The sequence below is a fragment of the Protopterus annectens genome, chromosome 10.part0 (assembly GCF_019279795.1).
Source record: "Protopterus annectens isolate FY-2018-M chromosome 10.part0, PAN1.0, whole genome shotgun sequence".
NCBI classification, from domain to species: Eukaryota; Metazoa; Chordata; order Ceratodontiformes; family Protopteridae; genus Protopterus; species Protopterus annectens.
In genome coordinates this window covers 1,417,393,115-1,417,415,396 of record NC_056744.1, presented here as the reverse complement: position 1 = coordinate 1,417,415,396, position 22,282 = coordinate 1,417,393,115, and the positions used below count along the sequence as shown (strand labels likewise).

The following is a 22,282-nucleotide window of genomic DNA, read 5'->3' as shown; positions in this document are numbered from 1 at the left end:
TTAGCCTTTTTAATCTTACTAACTGACCTTTGATGATGACGTGTTTAACATAGGTGGGGTGCATACCAGAGTAGGTGTATTGCTTAATGAGCAGGATTTGAAATAATTCAGTTCACACTAAAGAAATTATTTAGTAACAAACTTTACTTCTGCCACTAAACAGAAAACTAAAACTATGTAATTGAACAGTAAATGACACTAAAGCAGAATACTAAGTAAACTCTATTTAACTAAAATAGAAAAATTAGACAATACATTTAAAAAAAAGTATACATCACCGACAATGAGAAAGCTTCATCCTGTCTTCAGTCTTGACTGGGAAGCCACGTTGCAGTCAGGCAGGAGTCTTCATCGGGAAAACAGTCCTGAGCAGTGCTTCCACTCCACAGGTGAGGCTTCTGCCTGAGTGCAGGGAGCCCCAGCTATATATGTACATATATATCTATCTATCTATATATATATATATATATATATATATATATATATATATATATATAAACAAGTTGTTTACCACAAGTAATGAGAATCAGTACTTTTGAAGTGTAGGCTGGAGCTAGATCATTCTGTGGTGTTGGCCACCCACCCCAAAAGCAACAGCAATTCCTGACATAGACAATGATTTTGCAATTTTCAAGTGTTACACTGGAATATTCCCATGACTTTGCAAGTTTTAGTACTTTACTGGCATATCCCAGCACACACACACATAAAAGACATATTTCGCAATCAAATGTAAGACATATTTTGTAATCAAATGTATTGACTTTGCTGAAATCACTAAACTGTTTTGGAACACAGCATCATCCCTCATGCCTGCTGACACTTTCAGAATATAGCATTACTTCATATGTCAGGGAAGAAATAAAGAAAATAAAGAGAATGTTGAGATATAGTGAGGCAAAAATCAAATAATCACACTCACTCACTCACTGTACTCCTCTTTTGTATCACATTCGGCCCCTTGACTATTGACTCACTTATATCAGACATTCAAGACCGTAACTGCCTTTTTATAAACACAATAAGTTAATCGACAATGTCAATAAAAATCAAAGCAATCAGTAGAACTAATATTGGATGTATTAACCAATTCAACAACTTGGTGCCGGATGCTGAAATCCGGTATATATATCCCACCAATTATGTGCTGTATCAGACTCTGTTTTCTTGGCTAAACTAACCAGCTTATTCCCTATAATAATACTTGTCATTTCATGATGTAAAATACTATGATTTATTGCCTGTAAATGTTTTTCAAGATGTTGCGTATTGTTCAATACTTTCTGTAAAGAATTGAGGTTGAAAGTCACGTTATGATACTCCAGCTTGTCTGGTGACCAGGCATGAAATACATTAATATATGTTTCAGGAGAAAAGATACAAGTTTCATTATGCCTGTTCAAATGAGTTACATTACCTAGGCAACCTACAAAAGGATTCCTCAAGGCATATGACAGCGTTTGATTTGTCAGTAAACATGTAAACTGTGGTGCTAACTCTATGAACATCTCAAAAGTAGGAGGTCATATAGTCCATTTACAGATGTTGATGGAATGCTGAAGTAAACATGGTTCATATATAGGGGACTGTTGTCCACAGATGAGTCCATCCATTGTTTCAGTACAATGTTCTAATTTGTGTGTTCTGTTTGAGAAGTCAATGTAGTTCCCTTCTAAATGGGGTAACCAATATTGGAATGGATATGACGGAGGTACAAATACCAGTGGAAAGGTTACAAGTTGACACATTTTTTCATCTGTGACATTATAATGCATAATATAACCTGTACAAAAGTTGTATTTTGTTTTTTCAGAAAACAGCCTTATCCAATTTGTACTAGGTATCCATTGGTTAAACAGTTGTCTCCAGACATGTTCATTCTTAAGCATTAATTTGGTCTGTACAAGATTTTTCTGCATTGAAACATAAAAAGACTGTAAGGTACGTTGTCCAATTTACAAACCTAGTGACATTTGCATCAAGTTTCAAATTGGAAACCACATAAGCATTAAATTGATCTAAAAATTCTCTCTCTTAACTAACAAGCTGTTTTTGTGTGTGCTAAACTGTAGGATTCCACTGAGCATGTAAATGTATAATTTGTGAAATATCCTGACCCACAGATTTAATTTTATTAGCTAAAACTTCAACATCAATTGCATTCAAGGTTCATAACCCTGTACTAATACCTCCTAATAAAGGTACTATACCATGCTCATTTCTGCTTGCACTTACCTAATTTTGGAAAAGTAATATTAAAATGTAACAGTCTTTTGATATTCCTGTCCTACATATCTACATGTAGAAGATACTTTAATTATTTGGTTAAAATGAGCTTTGGGATTGTTATTCAATACAGTCATTTGTGAAGCCCATGCCTTTCTAGTTATGATTCGAGTTACATTCATACAAAACAATACAGTAATGTTCCGCATGTCAATTGATTCATTATAAACATCAGTTCCATTCTGACAAAAGTAATAATTTTCTTGATATGTCTGTTCATATTTACAATTGCAACATTTTATGTCCGTGTAATTTCGGATTGTTACCGTAGTTGGTCCATCATCCAGTAGATGGACATACAAATGTCCCCTCCTCACCCTCCAAATAGTTCGATTTCCTTCGTAAGTCAAATTAACAGAATATTCCTGTCCAGCAGGACAGGTAAAAGTACCTTCTGTGCACTAGCAACCCATCCCCACCGAATTACTGTTGAGTTGGACTCCAGTTGCTTTTACTCCTGGTGTTACGTACTCTGCCAAAGGGACTCCATACAGCACAGCGAGAACACAAACAGTTAGCATGGCATAGACTAGAGTTAGAATCTGAAATCACAGAAAAGGAGCATGATTATTCTTGCAAATAACACCGATCTGCTGGTACATATTCCCATTTTTCCTTTCCTGGTTTAATAATTAAAACAGTACTGTCATTTCCAGTAGCAATAACGTCTGCTTGTTCAGGTTGTTTATTGGGTTCGTGGACCTATACTTTTGCACCTGAATTGATTTCATGCATACCAGATATTTGTTCCCTCTCAAAGGCAGCGACAGGTGGTGACTACCCTCTGGTGACTGTGCCGCCTAACACAGGTACAATAAATATTTGGGCTACCCTATCCTTTTTCTGTACATGAGCAGTCTCATCTGAAGTATTTAATAAAATAATTTTAAGTTCCCCTTGGTAATCTGCTTCAATAACTCCACTCCCAACAGGAACACCTTGCAAAGCAAGTGTTGACTGAGGCACTATCCAACCAAAATACTTTGTTGGAACTTGAATTCCAATACCGGTCTCGATCAGTTGAGCTGACCACAGCAGTATTTTGTGGCATTCATCGAATATAGACTCAGTCCTGCAGTCTCAGGTGTGGCTCCAGTAGGAGCTAATGCACCTGCCTGAGTTTCCCAATATGTGATCATTTCTGTCATCACATATGGTTTGATCTGCAATGCTGGAGTTAACATTCTCATTAATAGTGCTTCTGTTTCTGAAATTGGTCTATTATTTAAAATCTGTAATACCATATTCAGACTATTTCTTCAGTTATGCAGAATACCATTTCCTAGTTTTCTTAACTGGTCTTTAATAACCCATTAATTCTCTCAATTAATCCTGCGGCCTGTGGGTAATAGGGTATAAGAAACATCCACTCAATATTCTGCTGTTTTGCAAATTCCTGTACTATTCTCCCTTTAAAGTGAGAACCATTGTCACTTTGTATTTGCAAAGGCATTCCATAATACAGAATGATCAAATCTTGTTTTTTAGAGTCCTTACCTGTGTCGCTCGGAAAACCAATAAGGTATCCAGAATAAGTGTCTACTGCAGTAAATATGTATTGGCTGCCCTTATTAGATGGTAAAGGACCAATATAATCAATCTGCCATATTTGTCCTGGTAACTATCCTCGTCCTACATGTCCCTGAACTGTATGAGGTATAGGCCTTTGTTGTGCATGCTGACATACCGGGCACTGTAATAAGTGCAATTCCTCTTGTTTGTGCCCACCTGTAAGTGGCTTTTTCTCCCAGATGTCCACATTTCTGATGTGCCCATTTTGCCATCCCCATCTGCTTAGAATCATAATGTATTAACTTTTGAAATTCTTGTTTGCTCATCTGTAACAGAATTAAATCATCATTCTAGAGAGTCTGCAGAACAATGTGCATCAACATGACAAACTGTCACAGTACCTTGGCTTATTTCCCAAATTGATTGCCATAATTATTTTCCCCAAATTTCCTTAGAATGAATTTTCCAATCATTTTTCTGCCATGTAGGCAACCAGTTTGCTAGTCCATTTGCTACTGACAAAGCATCAGTATAAATATGACATATACCTGGCATCTCCTGTTTCAATGCTTGACATACAGCATATAATTCTGCATACTATTTTTACCACTTCCTGAAGATGTTAATATTTTCTTAGTTACTGGATTGTAAGACACAGCCTTCCAACATCTTTTGTTTCCTGCATATTTTGCTGACCCGTCAGTAAACCAAATGTGTTTACGTTGTTCGAACAGCACTTGCACATACGGCATTCCCCATTTTACTGGAGATTCACTAACTGGTGTAGTTTTGTCAGTAACAGATAACTACTGATCTATCAGTATTTGCGCTACCTTTACATGTAACATTGCTACCCCATTAATTCCAGGTTTAGCCCTATCTTGAATATACCATTTCCATTTAATAATTGTTTCTTATGCATGAAGTCATCACCCACTGCATTATGGGTATCTCTGGTCTCAGCAGTACAGTATGTCCTATTGTCATTTGTTCGGTATCTACAAGCACCCAATAGCATGCTTGTAGTTGCTTTTCAAAAGAATATCTTTCCCCTGCATCTGGTAGCTATCTAGCTCAGAATCCTAGTGGCACCCACTTTGATCCCTGCTTTTGCCAAAGACTCCAATTAGTGTAATGACCCTGCACAGACATCCGTAATTCTACTTCCCCATCCTGTAGGGGCTATAAATCTAGTGCTTTTTGAATAGCCTGCTTTGCTTTTTCAAAAGCTTTCTGCTGATCATCCCCCCGAAATGAACTCTTTTCTTTCTAGTTAGTTTGTACAGTGGGGAGAAAGTATATGACTAAGATGAGGGATGTGCTGCCTCCAGAATCCAAACAATCCTAAAAAACACTGTGCCTCTGTTTATCTCGAGGGGTTGGAAATTCTAAAATCTTTTGTTTTGCCTTCGGCAGGATTTCTCTGTGTCCAGGACGCCACTGGACTCCCAGAATGTTTACCGTCTGATCTGGTCCCTGTATTTTATTGGGGTTTATTTCCCAGCCCCTTGTTTTCATGTGATTAAATTTCTCTCTGTAAATACTCACTTCTTGCTCAGAATTTCCCTGAATAAGAATGTCATCAATGTAATGTGAAATTTGCATATTCTGAGGTAACTTTATCTCGTCTAAATGTTCTGATTTTATGACAAATGGTGAGACTATGTAAATATCCCTGTAGTAACCGGGTGAATGTATACTGTCGTCCCTGCCAAGTAAAAGCAAACTGGTCATAGTTTTTCTCTGCAATTGGTATAGTAAAGAAAGCATTCACTAAATCTATTACTGCATACCGAGTGCCCTGATGTCTCTGTACATTTTCTATTGCTGTAATTGTATCTGGAACCGCAGCTGTTCTGGCGGGGTGTACTTATTTAATTCTCGGTAATCTACTGTCATTTGCCAAGACCCATCTGACTTCCTGACAGGCCATACTGAATTATTACATACCGTCATTGTAGTTTTTAAGACGCCTGCATTTAATAAGACCTGAATTGTCTCACCTATTTCCTTATGTCCCCCAGGGATTCTATAGTATTTTAAACCAGTTACTTTTGTTGCTGGAGGCAGTTCTTCAGGTGGCATTGTGACTTTCCCTACTGCAACTGCTTTAACCGAAAATATGGCTTAACACTAAACTGATACAACAAATTCAACGTTAGCCCCTTTAAAATGTCAATTCTTATTATATATTCAGGGACAGGCACTATTAAGATAAGTACCCTATTTTCATTTCTAACATCATCTGAACTGCCTTACTTTATTTCCCATGGAGTCCAGAAATAGTAACTTGTCGTCCCTTAAATAAACTCGGATTTCCATAAATCAGTGAAGCCTCTGCTCCAGTATCAATTAGAGCTCAGATCCATTGTTCATTTTTACTTCTCCAAAATATTGTCACTTCTACATATGGTCGAGCATCTTGCAGAGCCCATCCACTCACTGGAGCTTGGCCAATTTCCTAATCAAAAAACTTAGATTTGACAAATCAGGGTATGTCACAAGTGGAACAAAAGGAGCCACTGGATTCTCTTCCGTACCTTCTGTCGCATACTCATCCTGTCTTTCTACATTCCGATCCTGCCTCCCCATTTTATTTAAACCTCGCTTTTTAAACATCTCCCACATTGTCGGAGTATCTATCCCATCAATATCATCTTTTGATGCTCCATCTTTTAACAACGCGGTAAAAATATCTTTTCGGGACACTCGAGCTTCTTTGCACCTGTCACCTTTATTTTCTCGCCTATCACTATTTGGCTGTTTTGGTCCCCATTCTCCTAGCTCTCCCAACTGCCTCAGTCCCACAATAACTTGAGAAATACCATTTCGCATCTCACTAATTATGTCTGTGTTACTGTTTTATAAGCCGGGGGTGGTAACTTAATAATACTGTTTCTAACAAAGAGTGTCAAAGCATTTTGTAATAATGCATCAGCGGTCCCTACAAGTAAAACAGTTTTCATGTCTCTTCCTAAATTCTTTGAATAGCATCTTGTAATGTGTACCACGGCCTATCATTAGGAGGCCAGTCCATTTCTGTAGGATATTTTTCATCACCGCAATCTGCTATAATTTAAAAAAAACTTATTTCCTGTTTATCACAATTTCGAAATGCATCCTGCACTGACAGATTACTTTACATACCAAACGTTTTGGTATCTGTTTTGTCCATCTCCACTCCAGTGGCCCCAAACTCAGAGTCTCACTAACCATGCTACTAACGATTCCCCAGGCTTTTGTTTAAATATTTCAAATCACTCATTTCCTGTTGAATAAAATCTTCATAATGAACTCCTTCCTGTCCTGCTTGGAGCCCTTGTGCTCCACGAATCATTTGCTGCCATTGCCCAAGGATTGGTTTTACCTTTGTTAGCTCCTTTTTAGCTCCTTTTTGTCCTGTTCTTCCTCTTCTTCGAAATTATTTTCATTATCAGAATCTGACTGGGATGGGGGAATCAGAAAAATACCAATCATCTCAGTCTGATCGGTCTGGGTCCTAATCAAAACCTGTTTTTCTATCGACATCTGTACTTTCTTTTTATTAATTTTACCTCTTCGTTTACAATATTTATATTTTGCTACATGTACAGCAGCCTTTTGTACTACATGCTGATACATGTCTGTTTTGTCTGGGAGTAATTTGGTCTGACACGGTAAGATTATATTTTGTTTTTCTAACTGTACTATTCGTTTCTCTAATTGTATTTGTTCATATTTACACAGTTTATCTATATGTAATTTTCGATAAGCAGTTAAAAGGATCCAGCCCTTACTGCATATGGCACTCAATTCCTTCTCTTTTTCTACTAAAACGTTTTGTAAGCATGCTTGTACCGAACCTGGTTCAGCATCTTTTAAACAAACATCCCAATTTTCACTTAATCCGGTACCACTTGACCATTCCAAAGCTAACACTTTGTATGGGTCCTGGTCCCATCCTGGAATTTCTACTTCGATAGCTGCTACCTCCTTTCTACTTTTCTTTTTGAACATTTCAAATCCTGTCCGTGCCACCAAAATAATGTATTGACTAATGAGCAGGAATCGAAATAATTCACTTCAAACTAAAGAAATTATTTAGTAACAAACTTTATTTCTGTCACTAAAAAGAAAACTAAAACTCTATGTAATTGAACAGAAAATTACACTAAAACAGAAAACTAAGTAAACTCTATTTAACTAAAACAGGAAGTTAGACAATACATTCAAAAAAAAAAAAAAAAGGTATGCATCACCAATAAAGAGAAAGCTTCATCCTGTCTTCAATCTTGACTGGGAAGCCCCGTTGCAGTCAGGCAGGAGTCTTCATCGGGAAAACAGTTGTGGCTTCAAAACACTGAAACTTCAAAACACTGAAACTTCAAAATCTTGAAAACTCACAACACTGAAACTTCAAAATCTTGAAAACTCACAACACTGAAACTTCAAAATCTTGAAAACTCACAACACTGAAACTTCAAAATCTTGAAAACTCACAACACTGAAACTTCAAAATCTTGAAAACTCACAACACTGAAACTTCAAAATCTTGAAAACTCACAACACAAACTTCAAAATCTTGAAAACTCACAACACAAACTTCAAAATCTTGAAAACTCACAACACAAACTTCAAAATCTTGAAAACTCACAACACTGAAACTTCAAAATCTTGAAAACTCACAACACTGAAACTTCAAAATCTTGAAAACTCACAACACTGAAACTTCAAAATCTTGAAAACTCACAACACTGAAACTCACAACACTGAAACTCACAACACTGAAACTCACAACACTGAAACTCACAACACTGAAAACACATATCATACATATACTGAGTTTAAACAACATAAATCATAGCACTTTCCACCAAGTGTAAGCAGGGGGGCAAGCCCCACTGCACCCCCATGTGGGGGGCCCCCACACCCCCTGCTATTTATACATATCAACTCCAAGATTGCACTTCACTACACTAAGTGCAGTCTTGGAGTTGACATATTTAAGTAGCAGGGGGTGTGGGGGGTGCCGGGGGGCTTGCCCCCCTGCTTACACTTGGTGGAAAGTACTATGATTTACACTGTTTAAACTCAGTATATGCAGGATATGTGTTTTCAATGTTTTAAAGTTTCAGTGTTTTGGTCTTCTGCATTATGAAGTTTTCTCATTTTCAGTGTTATGAAGTGAATCCATATATTTATATATATATACATATATATATATATATATATATATATATATATATATATATAAATAAATAAAACCAAGTTGTTTACCACAAGCCATGAGAATCAGTACTTTTGCAGTGTAGCACGGAGCTAGATCATTCTGTGGTGTTGGCCACCCACCCCAGAAGGAACAGCAATTCCTGCCAAATACAATAATTTTGCAATTTTCAAGTGTTAACACTGGAATATTCTAATGACTTTGCAAGTTTTAGTACTTTACTGGAATATTCCAGCACACATACACATACAAGCCATATTTCCTAATCAAATGTAGTGATTTTGCTGAAATCACCAACTGTTTTGGAACACAGCATCATCTCTCATGCCTGCTGACACTTCCAGAATTACAGCATTACTTCATATGTCAGAGAAGAAATAAAGAGAATGTCAAGATATAGTGAGGCAACAGTCAAATAATCACATTCACTCAATGTACCCCTCTTTCGTATCACAGTAGTCTAACGAAGTATTACTAGCCACATTTTTATAACTAATGATAGAACCCAATTTGCACTCCTGAACCTGTTTAAATACTTCCAAATCTACAAAACAAACACTTGAAATATTCCATACATGTGAAAAACAAACATGTATGCTTGTTCAAGTCATCAACAAACTGGTGCAAATCAGCTACACTTCCTCTCCAAACAAAAAACAAATTATTAATAAAACGGTAATATAAAAAATGTTGACTCTACCCTGCAAATTGGATAAAATATATGTTTCTCAGTAAGCCATAACTAAGTTTCATAATTTGGGACCATCCTTGACCCCCATGGCCATACCCTCGTCTGCAAAAAATATTCCCCTTCAAAACTAAAGTAATTGTTAGTCACAATGTGCTCTATACATTCAAGCATAAATCTACACTCCTCCACTTCAAATGCCTCACTTTTAATTAACATATGCCCCAACCATTCCAAATCCACCATGTGGGATGCAAGTGTACAAAGATTTGGCATCCACTGTCACCAAGAAATCACTGGGCCCCAAATTTTTATCTTTAACTTTGGTTAAAAAATCATGGGAATCCCTAATGCAAGAATCACAAACTTAAACAAGCTTTAACAGCGTTCTGTCAATAAATTTCGAAAGTGGTTCTAATTTAGATGCCGGTGCAGAGACAATAGGTCTATAGAGAGGATTTTTTTTTATCCTTATGCACCTTGTGTACCAAATAGACAACCTATCTTTGGTTTGGATACTTGAAAATAAGCTTGCATAGATTCAGATATGACCCCTTCCAACAAACTTTCATTTAGCCACAAATCTATATATTTGTAAGCCTTAAAAAACTCACTTTTTGATGCTTTTTTATAAAAATTATCATCCATAAGTGAAGTCCACACGCCCTCTATATAAAAAGAAGTTATGTCTTACTATAACGTTCAGCAAATGGGACCTCAGTTCCGTCCTCAGAACCGATAAAGCCGTTTCCAAACTCGCGCCAGCCAAAAACTCTCAGCTAAGACCTACCCATAATGCCTCTCTCCTAGTTACTCCAGATAGAGTTTGCCCGCCCTTGGATAATAGATGTAGTAATAGAAAAAATAGTAGTAGGCTCTGTCTGAGCAAGTACCCTAACCAGGAGTTCCTAAAGTCCACTAGGAGTCTAGGCAGCGGGAAGGAAGACGGGAAGTAATGAATGAACAAAGATCTACAACACAGACGGAATGTTATGGTAAGACATAACTTCTTTATCTGATGTTGTAAATCTTTGTTTATTCATTACAAATAGGACTGCGTCCCTAGCTATTTGAGTCCTGGGTGGCCCTAAGGAAGGATATTCCTGAGCACCATAGAACCAAAAGATGCTCGTCCCCTGGATGCCAAATCCAGTTTGTAATGAGATATAAAGGTATGAGGTCTTGCCCAAGTGGCTGCTGTGCAGATATCATCCATAGAGGCTCTGAAATTAAATGCTACCAAAGTAGCCATACATCTGGTAGAATGAGCCTTTATTCTGGAAGGGAAGGATAGCTTATTCTGTTGGTAGATAAAGGTAATGGTGTTTCTAAGCCAGAAGGATAAAGTCATTTTGGAAACAGGTTTACCCAATCTGGGTCCTGCACAGGCCACAAACAATTGATCTGTTTTCCTGAAAGATTTAGTCCTGTCCAAATAACAACGAAGCTGCCGATTCATATCAAGGGTGTGCAAAAGGTGCTCCCCTCTATTAGAATGCTGGGGGAAGAAAACCGGCAAGTCGATAGATTGGTTAATGGAAAAGCCAGAAATGACCTTGGGCAAGAAAGAAGGGACAGTAAGAAGGGACACCCTATCCGTGTGGAAGATCAAGTAAGGATTCTTGACACTCAAGGCCTGCAGCTCAGATACTCTTCTCGCTGAGGTAAGTGCTACTAGATGTAAGGTTTTCCATGACAAAAATGTCAAATCACATGAATCAAAGGGCTCGAAAGGAGAACCTGTGAGAGACTGAAGTACCAAAGTTAAGTCCCAGGGTTCTAAGGGAGGCTTGACCGGAGGTTTAAAATGCAATAAGCCTTTCAAAAAGGTCTTGCATAGGCGGTGTGATATAACTGAAGAATTATCAAGACCATTATGAAAATTGACGATAGCTGCCAAATGTACAGTGATCGTCAAAGCTGAGGCTCCTGCATGTAAAATAGTAGTCAGGTATTGTAGGATCTTTTGAATAGGCATAGAGAAAGGGTCTAAGTTCTGATCTTTGGCCCAGATAGAGAACTTAGTCCATTTACGAAAATAAACTTTCCTAGTGGAAGGTTTGTGTGAAGCCAAAAGAATTTCATGAACAAGAGATGGGATGTCAGGCAGCCTGGCAATCATTGGAAGTGGAGGAACCAAGCTGTGAGCTTGAGACTGTGCAGGTTTGGATGAATCAGTCCTTGAGGATGAGATAACAGGTCTTGGGAATGATCCAGGATCCATGGGCTGTGAATCAAATGAGGCCATAGAAATGGGAACCAGACTTGACGGGGCCAGTAGGGGGCAATGAGGATCACTTTGCTTCTCAACCTCTGAGCTTTCTGGAGAAATTTTGGAATGAGGGGAAATGGGAGGAAAGGCATATAGAAGAGCCGGTGGCCAATCGTGCATTACAGCGTCCCTTGGTGGTTCCCCCTGAGGGGGGATCAGGGCAAAGTAGTTTCTGCATTTGTAGCTTAGGGGGGAAGCAAACAGGTCGCAGCAAGGCTTGCCCCAGCTTTGGAAGATCCGATTTGCTGTTACAGGGTTGAGGGACCACTCATGTGGCATCAGGATGTTCCTGCTCAGACTGTCCGCAATAAGGTTGGAACTCCTGGGAATGTGCGTTGCTATAAGAAAGTGGTTGGAAGCTATTGCCCAGTGCAAATCCTCATGGCTTCCCGACACAGAGGATAAGACCTGGTTCCCCCTTGCTTGTTGATATACCAGACAACTGACATGTTGTCTGACTGAATTGCAATGGCCCCAGAGGGTAGAGAATTGTGGAATGCTTGCAACGCTAAGAGAACTACCCTCAGTTCCAGGACATATATGTGCAAATTGGCTTGCATGGGGGACCAGGTGCCTTGGACAGTCTTTCCCTGGAAATGCCCCCCCCCCAGCCTAACAGGGAAGTGTCTGTGGTCACCGTGGCCTGGGGAAGATAGAACGGTCGACACCTTCATCCACCATAGCATTCCTTCTTTGCGACGGTTTGCAAGACATATCATGTGGTTGAGTGGGTGAGTTAGCAATGATCATTGTGCAGAAAGGATCCACTGCAGCATTCTCATGTGCAGTCTCGCCAGTGGTACTAACGTAATGGCAGCTGCCATGGAGCCCAAGAGTTGCAGTACAAGACGTGCTGGTACATAGGTCTGAGGAAGGTCTTTGATTTGGTATCTTATTTTCGAAAGCCTGTGATGGGGGGGGGGGGAGAAGCTTGACAGGATGTTGTGTCAAAGACAGCTCCAATAAATTCCAGTGCCTTCATTGGGGACATTTGAGATTTGTCTCTGTTGATTGCAATCCCCAAGAGGAGCGCGAGACCTTGAGTGTAAGAGAGGCTGTGGACTAGGAGATTCCTGGTCGGAGTGGTAAGGAGCCAATCGTTCAGATAGGGAAACACCTGGAATCCTTGTAGTTGAAGATGAGCTACAACTGTCATACATTTGGTGAACACTTGGGGGGGGGGGCTGTCATGAGACCGAATGGCAGTGCCCTGAACTGGTAGTGACTGGCTCCCAGCCAAAAGCAGAGAAACCACCGGGAGCGGTGATCCATCTTTATGTGGTAGTACACATCCTGGAGGTCTATAGAGCACATCCAGTTGTCCCTCCCTAGGAAGGGAAGAATGGACTGTACCGTGACCATCCGGAATTTTTGAGGTTTGATAAATTTGTTCAATAGGCTGAGATCCAGGATTGGTCTCCAGTCCCCTGTCTTTTTTGGCAGTAAAAAGAACCACGAGTAAAACCCGGATCCTGTCTGGTCTGATGGGACTGGTTGGATGACTCTTTTTCTTAGCAGCTTTTCTATTTCTAAGGCTGCTTATTCTCTCTGACTGGGTGGTACATTGGGATTTGTTTGATGGGTATGGGAGCTAAATCGAATGGTATTTGGTAGCCTCTGGATAATATTCTCTGCAGCCAAACATCGGTGGTAATAAGATGTGAGGCTGGTAGATGCTGAGAAAAACTACCCCCGACTGCTTCCAGAGGAAAGCAATCAGGCCAATGTTCATGAAAGCTGGTAGGGTCTGCCGGAGAAAGAATCTCTAGCGCCCTGGTTACACAGACCCCCTCTTCCCCGAAAGGGGCATCTTCCATATGAGTTGCCCCCTCTGCCCTGGGGGGATTGCTCACCACGTGCGTCACGAAAAGATCCTTGGGATTTCTTGAACCACATTTTTCCTCCCTTCTGGTTGCTGGAATAGGACCTCTGGGGGTTGGAAAAGCGTATGACCACAGCAGACAAGGTCTTTTAGTCTTTCTCACTACATGCAAATGTGTCTCGTAATTTGGGTCCAAAAAGTGCAGACTTTGACAGGTGCATTGACGAAGGAAGATTTAAAAGCGTCTGCGAAGTCACACAACTGCACCCAAGCATTACTTCTCATGGCAACGCCTGATGCGGCAGCTCAAGCTGCCCCCTCAGTGGTGTGAGATATCAAATGCATCAAGGAGTTCAAGATGGATTCAAAGCTAGCTAGCTGCGAGATGATAATATCACGCACCTCATCAGGCAGTACTCCCACCAAAGAAGGAAACATTTCGGAAATTAGGTCTTTTTGGAAGTGAATAAAGTGTGCCTGATAGTTCAGCAAAAGCATAGGTGCACTTCCCTAGTCTGTCCATGGTCCGGGACTCCCTGTTTGGAGGATGGACAGTAGAACTATCTTCTGCCAGTTCGCTCTTGGTGGCCGCCGCCATGACCATAGAATCAACTGTCAACTGCTTAGACCAGTGGGGCTGGTCTTCAGGTGTAGATAAAATTATGTCTGGCCTCCGGGGACAGGTTCTACATTGGCTGGGGTCTTCCAGCCACACTGCACAAAGAGTTTAACAAGGTCATCTGCCGGTGGGGTCACCCAGGAAGTAGATGGCCAGGCACGGAAGGCCTGCAAGAACACTAGTTCCTCAGAAGAAGTGTTAAAGGGCTTCCAATTTCTCCACTGCTTGAGGATTTCGAGAATGTCTCCGAATGAGACATCATCTGGGGGAGACTGTGGGGACCCTTCCCCCTCATCACAATCACGGTCTTCGGTGATAGATTCCTCCGAGGAATCAAGGTGCTTCATCTTGCACCATTTCTTCTGGGGTGGCTCCCCAGTGGGATCTTCTGAGGAGGACTCCAGAGAAGGGGGTTCCCTTCAAAGGGGGTTCTTGTGACTCCCGTGCCCGGGGTCCTGAAATAGAGGGTTGGGAGAGGTGCATGCTGGGGGGAGGGTTCTGATACTGATGTCATTGGTGCTGACTGCGAGCCTTCAGAGTGAAGGACCCTCTCCGTCACCTGGACAGCAGGCCCAACTGAGGAGGGATGGGAGCCCAGAACCGGGAAGGACAACACACCCCACCCTGAGAAGCCCACCTCCAGGTGAAGAGCTCCGAGAGAACTGGAAGCCATCAGAGCCGTGGACATAGATGGTGCCAGCGAGAAAATAGGTGCCGGGCTAGGTATCAAGGTACAGACGGTCCAAGCACTGCTCCGAGAGAGCATCGGCTCCACCAGAGCTGATGCAGCAAGGGTGGTTGGTGCCAACAGGGGAAACACTGCTGTCGGAGCAGAGACAGTATGCACCGGAGTGGACATCAGTACCGAGATCTCCAGGATCTGGGTAGAGGCCGGAGGAGAATAAACAGGGTAAGATGTAGTAAAAGATTCTGTGCCAAGAGGAACGGAAGGTCTAGCTGGAATGGGCAATCCCATAGCTGCCAGAAGCTTGTCCACAACCCGCACTAGATCTAACTCAGAAACACTCCTAGTGGATCTAAAGGAGGCTGCTGAAGGAGAATCAGGTCTTTTTAGAAAGGGGCTAAACCTCTGCCCCAAAAAAGGGTCATAAGTTGGAGAGTATCTTGTCCTTGGCAGGTATTCGTGTTTTGGAGCCGATGGAGCCAAAGAAGCTGTCAGAACTGTGGCCAGGGATGGTGCCAAAGCAGGTACAGTCATCGGAGCCAATGTGGATCCAAGGACGACACCGCAGTGGTGCCGAGGTTGGAACCAAAAATAGGGGTGAATATCATGGACAGCACCGAGGGAGAGAACACAGAGCTTGGTGCCGAAGAGGTCTGCGCCATGGGTGCCTGCAAAGCACGGAGATGACTCTATTCCATAACTGACGGAGATGCAGGAACAGAGTGACTCCGTTTTTCCTTATGTTTTTTGGTCTTTGGAAGGAGTGAGACCTCCAACCCAGATAGAGCCTCCGAAAAATGTGTCTTGAATAAACCTTTTAAAATAAGTTTATTTTTACCTTCTGCTAGTGTATGATTACTAAAACTAGCACAAATGTCACAGTCTGTTTTAATATGATCCACGCCTAAACAGTAGACACAACGAGCATGTGTATTCGAGTTAGGCATCTTACACCCACACCTGTCAGACTGTTTAAACCCCAACTTAGCTTTGTCTGACATAACAAGGCAGCAAGGCTATCCTATAGAAAAAACAAATTAAGGGAGAGAATACCAATGATGGTACTTAAAAATTACCAAAAGTGGTAAGGAAGGACCTGTCAAAGGCAGGAGAGAGGGACAGTACCAAAAGAGATAAAAATTAAATTACCAAGGTAAAGGGTAGAAAATAGGATTAGGTTATAGTCGACAGTGAGAAAAGGCTAACTTGACTAAAAAATAAACAATTTTGAAGAAAAACTGTCTTAAAAATAATTTTCTACTTAGATTTGAGAGAGATGGCTAGCACGTCTGACTAGGAACAGAGCAAATGAGACCTGGAGTAACTAGGAGAAGGGCATTATGGGTAGGTCTTAGCTGAGAGTTTTTGGCTGGTGCGAGCTTGGAAACGGCCGTATCAGTTCCGAGGATGGAACCGAGGTCCCATTTGTAATGAATAAGTAAAGATTTACAACATCAGATTAATCCTTATTAACAACCATCGCTCCCCCTTTGTCTGCCTTCATTACCCTAATGGAAACATCTCCTTTAATGGACATAAAACATAGCTTCTCTTCATCCGTTAAAACTGTAAAACTTGTTAATACTTTTTTTACTTAACAAGTCCCTTATTTCTCTCTCACATATTTCTTCGAAGGCCTTGACAGTCAGATGCAAAAGGGGATTGTGAACACTTGGAACAACAAAGTTACTCTTAGTGTTCATGTTCTTATCACCAAACAACAGTCTAAGATTCAGTTTGCAGGTATACCCTTTTAAGTCTATTAAAGTCCGAGTCAAATTTGACCTGCCTGAAAGGATAAACGAGAAACCCCCACTTAAGACTGTGGTTTCTCTTTCCGTAAACAATCTACTGGACAGATTATATTACCTTAAACAAGAAAGGCATTACCTGGTGGCTGTGTTTGTCCACTTATCCTTTTTCTGAAACATTGGATAAAAGATTTTTGTTGCTGGACGTTCCTAATGCCCTCGCCCATGTGTAACTCTACTATCCTTCATTGTCCATGACTCAAAGAATTTTGTTCTCTATCCTCACTGTCTCTCATACTTGATAATTTGTTCTCCTCTTCTCCACCAGTTGTTTCAGTCGACGGGGAGATAAAAACTTTGCTGCTCATAGCACTTACTAGAGTGGATTCACTGTTGCCTGCTACATGTTGCTCTATCTGTGCTGTGACATCATTCATTTGCAGACACTCCTGGGCACTTTTGCAATTTCCGGGCTATAATTCATAGCACACCTTTCGGCCACCTAACCTCGATTAAAACACTAAAGGTGGAGGTGTGTCCATATTCATTAAGGAGATCCACACCTCCAGGTTAGTTGCTCAGCATAATGCATCCGAGATTATCTAAGTGCAACTAACTCTGGGCAAGAACGCAATCCAAATTGTAACTTGCAACAGATCCCCCACCATACACCAGGATTCCCACTCCTCATTTCTTGATACACTGGAAAATATTAGGGTACAACCCAACACCCTAACAATGGGTGATTTCAACTACCCCACCATTAACTGGGAAAACTACTCATGTACCAACTCTTTTGCTCAACGTTTTCTGGAATTCATAAATTCCAATGCCTTGGATCAACTTATCCACACCCATACCAGGGGCAGCAATATCTTACACCTGGTCATTACCAACATGGGCGACCGGTGTTGGTCAGATCAGACCACAAGCTAATCGCTTTAGACATCCACATCCCGCTCCACTCCCTATTAGGGAAACCACCGTAAAAAATTTCTCCAAAGCCAACTTTACACTTCTTAAGAAAGAAGGGCAAACTTCATGACACCTGTGCAGATGGATAATAGAGGTACGACTGCTGAATCCTACACAAATGCACTTTATAAGCACTTACACGAGGGCATGGATCGTGCTATCCCTAACAGAACCAAGATGCTATCCTCCAAAAAAAGAAAGCCAATCTGGTGGTCCCCTGCCATAAACAAACTCTACAACAGAAGAAAGAAACTGTTGCAAATGAGTAAAATCCCATGATTGGAGGAACTCCTTGGTCAGCCTCAGTAAGAAGCTGATATCCCGCATAAAATCCTCCAAAGCTAGTTACAAAAACAAAATCATTACTGATTCTAAAGACAGCCACAAAGCATTCTACAACTATGTCAAGAATCTCAATAGCAACACTTATATCTGCTCTAGAGTAACAGTACAATGGTACTAAATATACAGAACCAACTGATATTGCCAACATCCTGGCAGATAGGTTCAGTGCTAACTTTACCCCCCCTCTCACCCCCTAAAGGGCCCATCTCTATACCAGAAGAATGCAAAGTTCCTGTAATCACGACTGCACAGGTAAAAACCACACTCTCCAAAGCCAAAAACGGAGCATCCATGGGACCTGACAAACATCCCAGGCTGCATTCTACACGAACTACAGAATGAACTGGCACCCCACCTAAGCACCATGTTCAATCATAGCCTCACCTCAGGCTTTGTGCCCACTAAATGGTGCACAGCGATGGTTATCCCACTCCACAAAGGGGGAGCCACGACAGACCCTAGGAACTACCGGCCCATTAGCCTAACGAGCCTGGTCTGCAAGGCCATGGAATGTAGCATCATGGAACTTATAAACAAAGACATTGGTAATCTCCAAACTCTGGATCCCACCCAGTTCGGGTTTGTAAAAGGCAGATCATGTCTCCTAAATCTGACAAGACTTCTTTGAAGCAGTCACCAAAGCCGTAGACGAGGGTAAGGTTGTTCACACAGCCTATCTAGATCTCGCCAAGGGTTTTGACACTATCCCCCACTCTGGAATTATAGATAAACTCAATAAACTAGGTATAAATCCCTATGTCACAAGATGGGTTGCCAACTGGCTCACTTACAGAACCCACACTGTGAAAGTAGCAGACTCCAAATTCGACTTCAGACCAGTGACAAGTGGAGTACCACAGGGCTCAGTCCTAAGTCCTCTCCTGTTTGGCATCTACTTTTCTGAAGTACAGGCTAAAACAGAAGGTATTTGGTTAACGAAGTTCACAGATGACTGCAAACTAGGAGCCATAATCGAAACTTCCAGATGCCTGGTGTCAAAGCCATGGCCTCAAGCTCAATGCCAAAAGGTGCACTGTCATCCCCTTAGGTAAAAACTATATACCCATAAGCTACCACATAGGTGGTAGTCTACTTAACACCGAAAGTGTGATAAGAGACCTTGGGACACAGGTGGACAGTAGTGTCTCCTTTGATAATCACATCACCACAGTAGTCAGGAAATTCTTCTACGTGGCACACCTCATCACAAAAGGTTTCTCATCCAGGAAAAAAAGATGTCATTGTTCCCCTCTACTCATCACTCATTAGACCCATTATACAGTACAACACCACTTTTAGTATGTGCCTCACAAGACATCTACAACAACTGCAAAGGCCACAGAAATGCCTCACAAAGAGGATTACTGGCCTCAAACAGATGCCCTACGCAGACCGTCTCAAAAAACTCCAGCTTTACTCCATCCCATATCACTTACTCAGAGGTGATCTCTGCCTAACATACAAAGCTATGTCAAACCCAGAGCTGTTGGACATGCTCCACTTAAAGAAACTCCAATTCCTCTGAGCTACACGCTCTAGGGATCTAAACCTTGTCACCACAATAAGCAGAACATGCTGGAGGGATACATTCCTGTCCCAGAGACTTCCCATACTCTGGAACAAGCTACCCATCTATATCAAACAAAGCTCCTCATTATCACTCTTCAAGAAAAATTTTGATGACTGGATGGGAAATAGGAAATTCACCCTGTGGATCACCTCTGTGGCTTTGCTCGACAGGGGGACAGGAAAATAATTTTCTTGGGTGGCGAAAGCCAGGGTACATTTTTGGCTAGGCTTATATAGGACCAAAAGCCTAGTACCTACCTATGAACCTATGAAGTACTTAAAATGGAATGCTCCCCTTTCTCATAGCATGCACGATCTCCAACGATTTTATTTTTACGAAGCAATTCATCCAATTTCTTAACTTTGAGATGTATTTTTTTCAAGGGCATCACTAATTTCTTTCGAAGAGGCTGCTAATGAAAGTTTATCAGGGAGACCATTTATGAAGCTTGGCCTCCTCTTGTGACTGATGTTCCCTTAACAGTCTCAAGAAAGCCAATCCCGCAGTTTCACAAATCTCATTCCACTTTTCTTGGAATGAAATATTATATTATCCACTAGGTTTAGTAACAACCCTCAAACCTTTGGGTTATTAACGATGCTTCGGCACAGCAAAACAATCCATAATCTCTGTGTTCACAACCAGTGCTGTCATAATATTGGTAATAACATTTCTCCAAACAGCATTCACCTGCATATGAGTATTTGCCAGTTCAGCTGGTTCATTGTTATTACAGACATGCTGAGTCCCCATGGGGTTGCTGTATACACTCATTTCCAATGAACTGTCTTCCCCCGTGGTGTATTCATGAGGCACAATGATAGTAAAACACAAAATGAAAAAAACCAAACTACACAGTGCCTCAAAATGTAGTGAAAATCAAATGAAAATCAAACACAAAACACTACGAAAAAAACAGCACTACTGGGTACTCCAAATATGTTTAATTCCACTGGTATTAAGCACTTTTGGACATTCAAAGAGGCCTTCTTCAGAATAAAGTTAACTAACCCTTTCAAGCTAATATAGTAACATGGGGGCATCCATCAAGGGTTGCGAAGAAAGTATTAACAGGAAAAACAGATGACAATGTTAGTAAAGCTATATGTTACCGTTCACAGGATTGGTCTATTTCTATGCCTTTGTTTTTTTTTTCTATTAATAATTTTTCCCTTAATGGCACTACTAAAAACAATTGGAGAATTCTGGAGGCTAACTGTGGTTTAAAATCAGTTTTGGGGCCCACCCCTTTATCAATAAAAGAGAAAAAAATTTAAAGAGTTGTTAGAGAAGGATTACAGTATAAGTCAAGTAAAGACAGGAGGCACCTTGAAGTGTTCCGAGTTGTAAATTTTGCAGGTATATAGCAGAAGGTTCATATTTCGAAGTGAGTACTAGCAGTAATACTTGGCAGGTACCTGGGGCATTCAACTGTAGTCCAACATTTGTGGTGTATTTAGCTGGGATCTGTACTCTTTATTGAACGGACGTTTCACCGAACGTGAAATGGCCGAGCAAACTTTTGGGAAAGTATGCTTAAATACAGATAAAAATGTGGGGAGGTAGCTGTTGTTGAGATCGTAGCACAGTGGGGATAAGGGAATATTCCCTTTTCCCCATGGTAGTGCAATCTCGGAGTGAGAATATTAAAGTAGGGGGGTGTGGGGGATGCAGCCCCCATGGTGCAGGGGCTTGCCTCTAACGTGAGTACTGTGTTTTTGTTTTTTATTTTGTTGTTTTCTAGTTTTTTTAACACACTTTAGCGAAAGTGCTTTTTCGGTGAAAAGCATTTTCGCTAAAGTGTATTCGGCTGATCTGGTTTTACTTGTTTGAGCTTTCACTCAATAGTATGAGATCCATTTAGCTATGTGTTCTGCGTGTACATCATTTTATACATCTACGACCAACAAACAGCTGAGGAAGAGAATTTATGAACACCCCCAGGATTCACGAAGCCTCCATGTAAGAGTTATAACTCTTACACGGAGGCTGCAGTTAAACGAAGTGATGTCAGCATGCTCTGCATATTCATGAGAGCATGCTGAACCACACCTAAGTCTAACATGGTCCGTGTAAGACAGTAGGGGGCGTGTCCGTAGGCTGAGCCCTGCAAGCGGACACGCCCCCAGAAGTGTAAAAGTGCCCAAAGTAAACACCCACAACAGAGTCCACGGAAATGTGAATAAACACAACACAACGCACGCCCCCACAGACTATGAACATAAAATATATATAAATGAACATGTTATATATTTTTTTAAAACTGTAAAGATGTTTAACCGTGAGTGCTTTCGTTTGCTGGCGTGCCGTAAGCGCAGCTACAGTTAGCAGTCAGTGGGAAAGCATATAAGAACTAAATATGCAAAATAAGCCAGGAAGCAATAGCGTAGCGGTAGAGATGTTGGCTGAAGAGCAGGTATTCATGGTTCGAGCCCCCACAACACCAATTTTTTTTTTTGTCAAAATAAGCAGGAAACAAGTCCCTGACAAATATGTACACATAAAACCCCAATATATGTAAAATGTAATGAAATAGCCCATTTATATTGAA

The 22,282-nt window shown here is 41.0% G+C and overlaps 1 long non-coding RNA gene across 1 annotated transcript in view; it reads right to left on the bottom strand.

The window, feature by feature from the left end:
* Positions 1–511: 511 nt before the first annotated feature.
* The window catches only part of LOC122813622, a 48,389-nt gene continuing 26,618 nt past the window's right edge, over positions 512–22,282 (bottom strand). Inside the window, exons 2-3 of the long non-coding RNA XR_006366715.1 lie at positions 8,037–8,143; positions 512–2,828 (exon numbers count right to left, since the gene is read on the bottom strand). This is a non-coding gene — a long non-coding RNA (uncharacterized LOC122813622). The remainder of the gene's footprint in view (positions 2,829–8,036; positions 8,144–22,282) is intronic.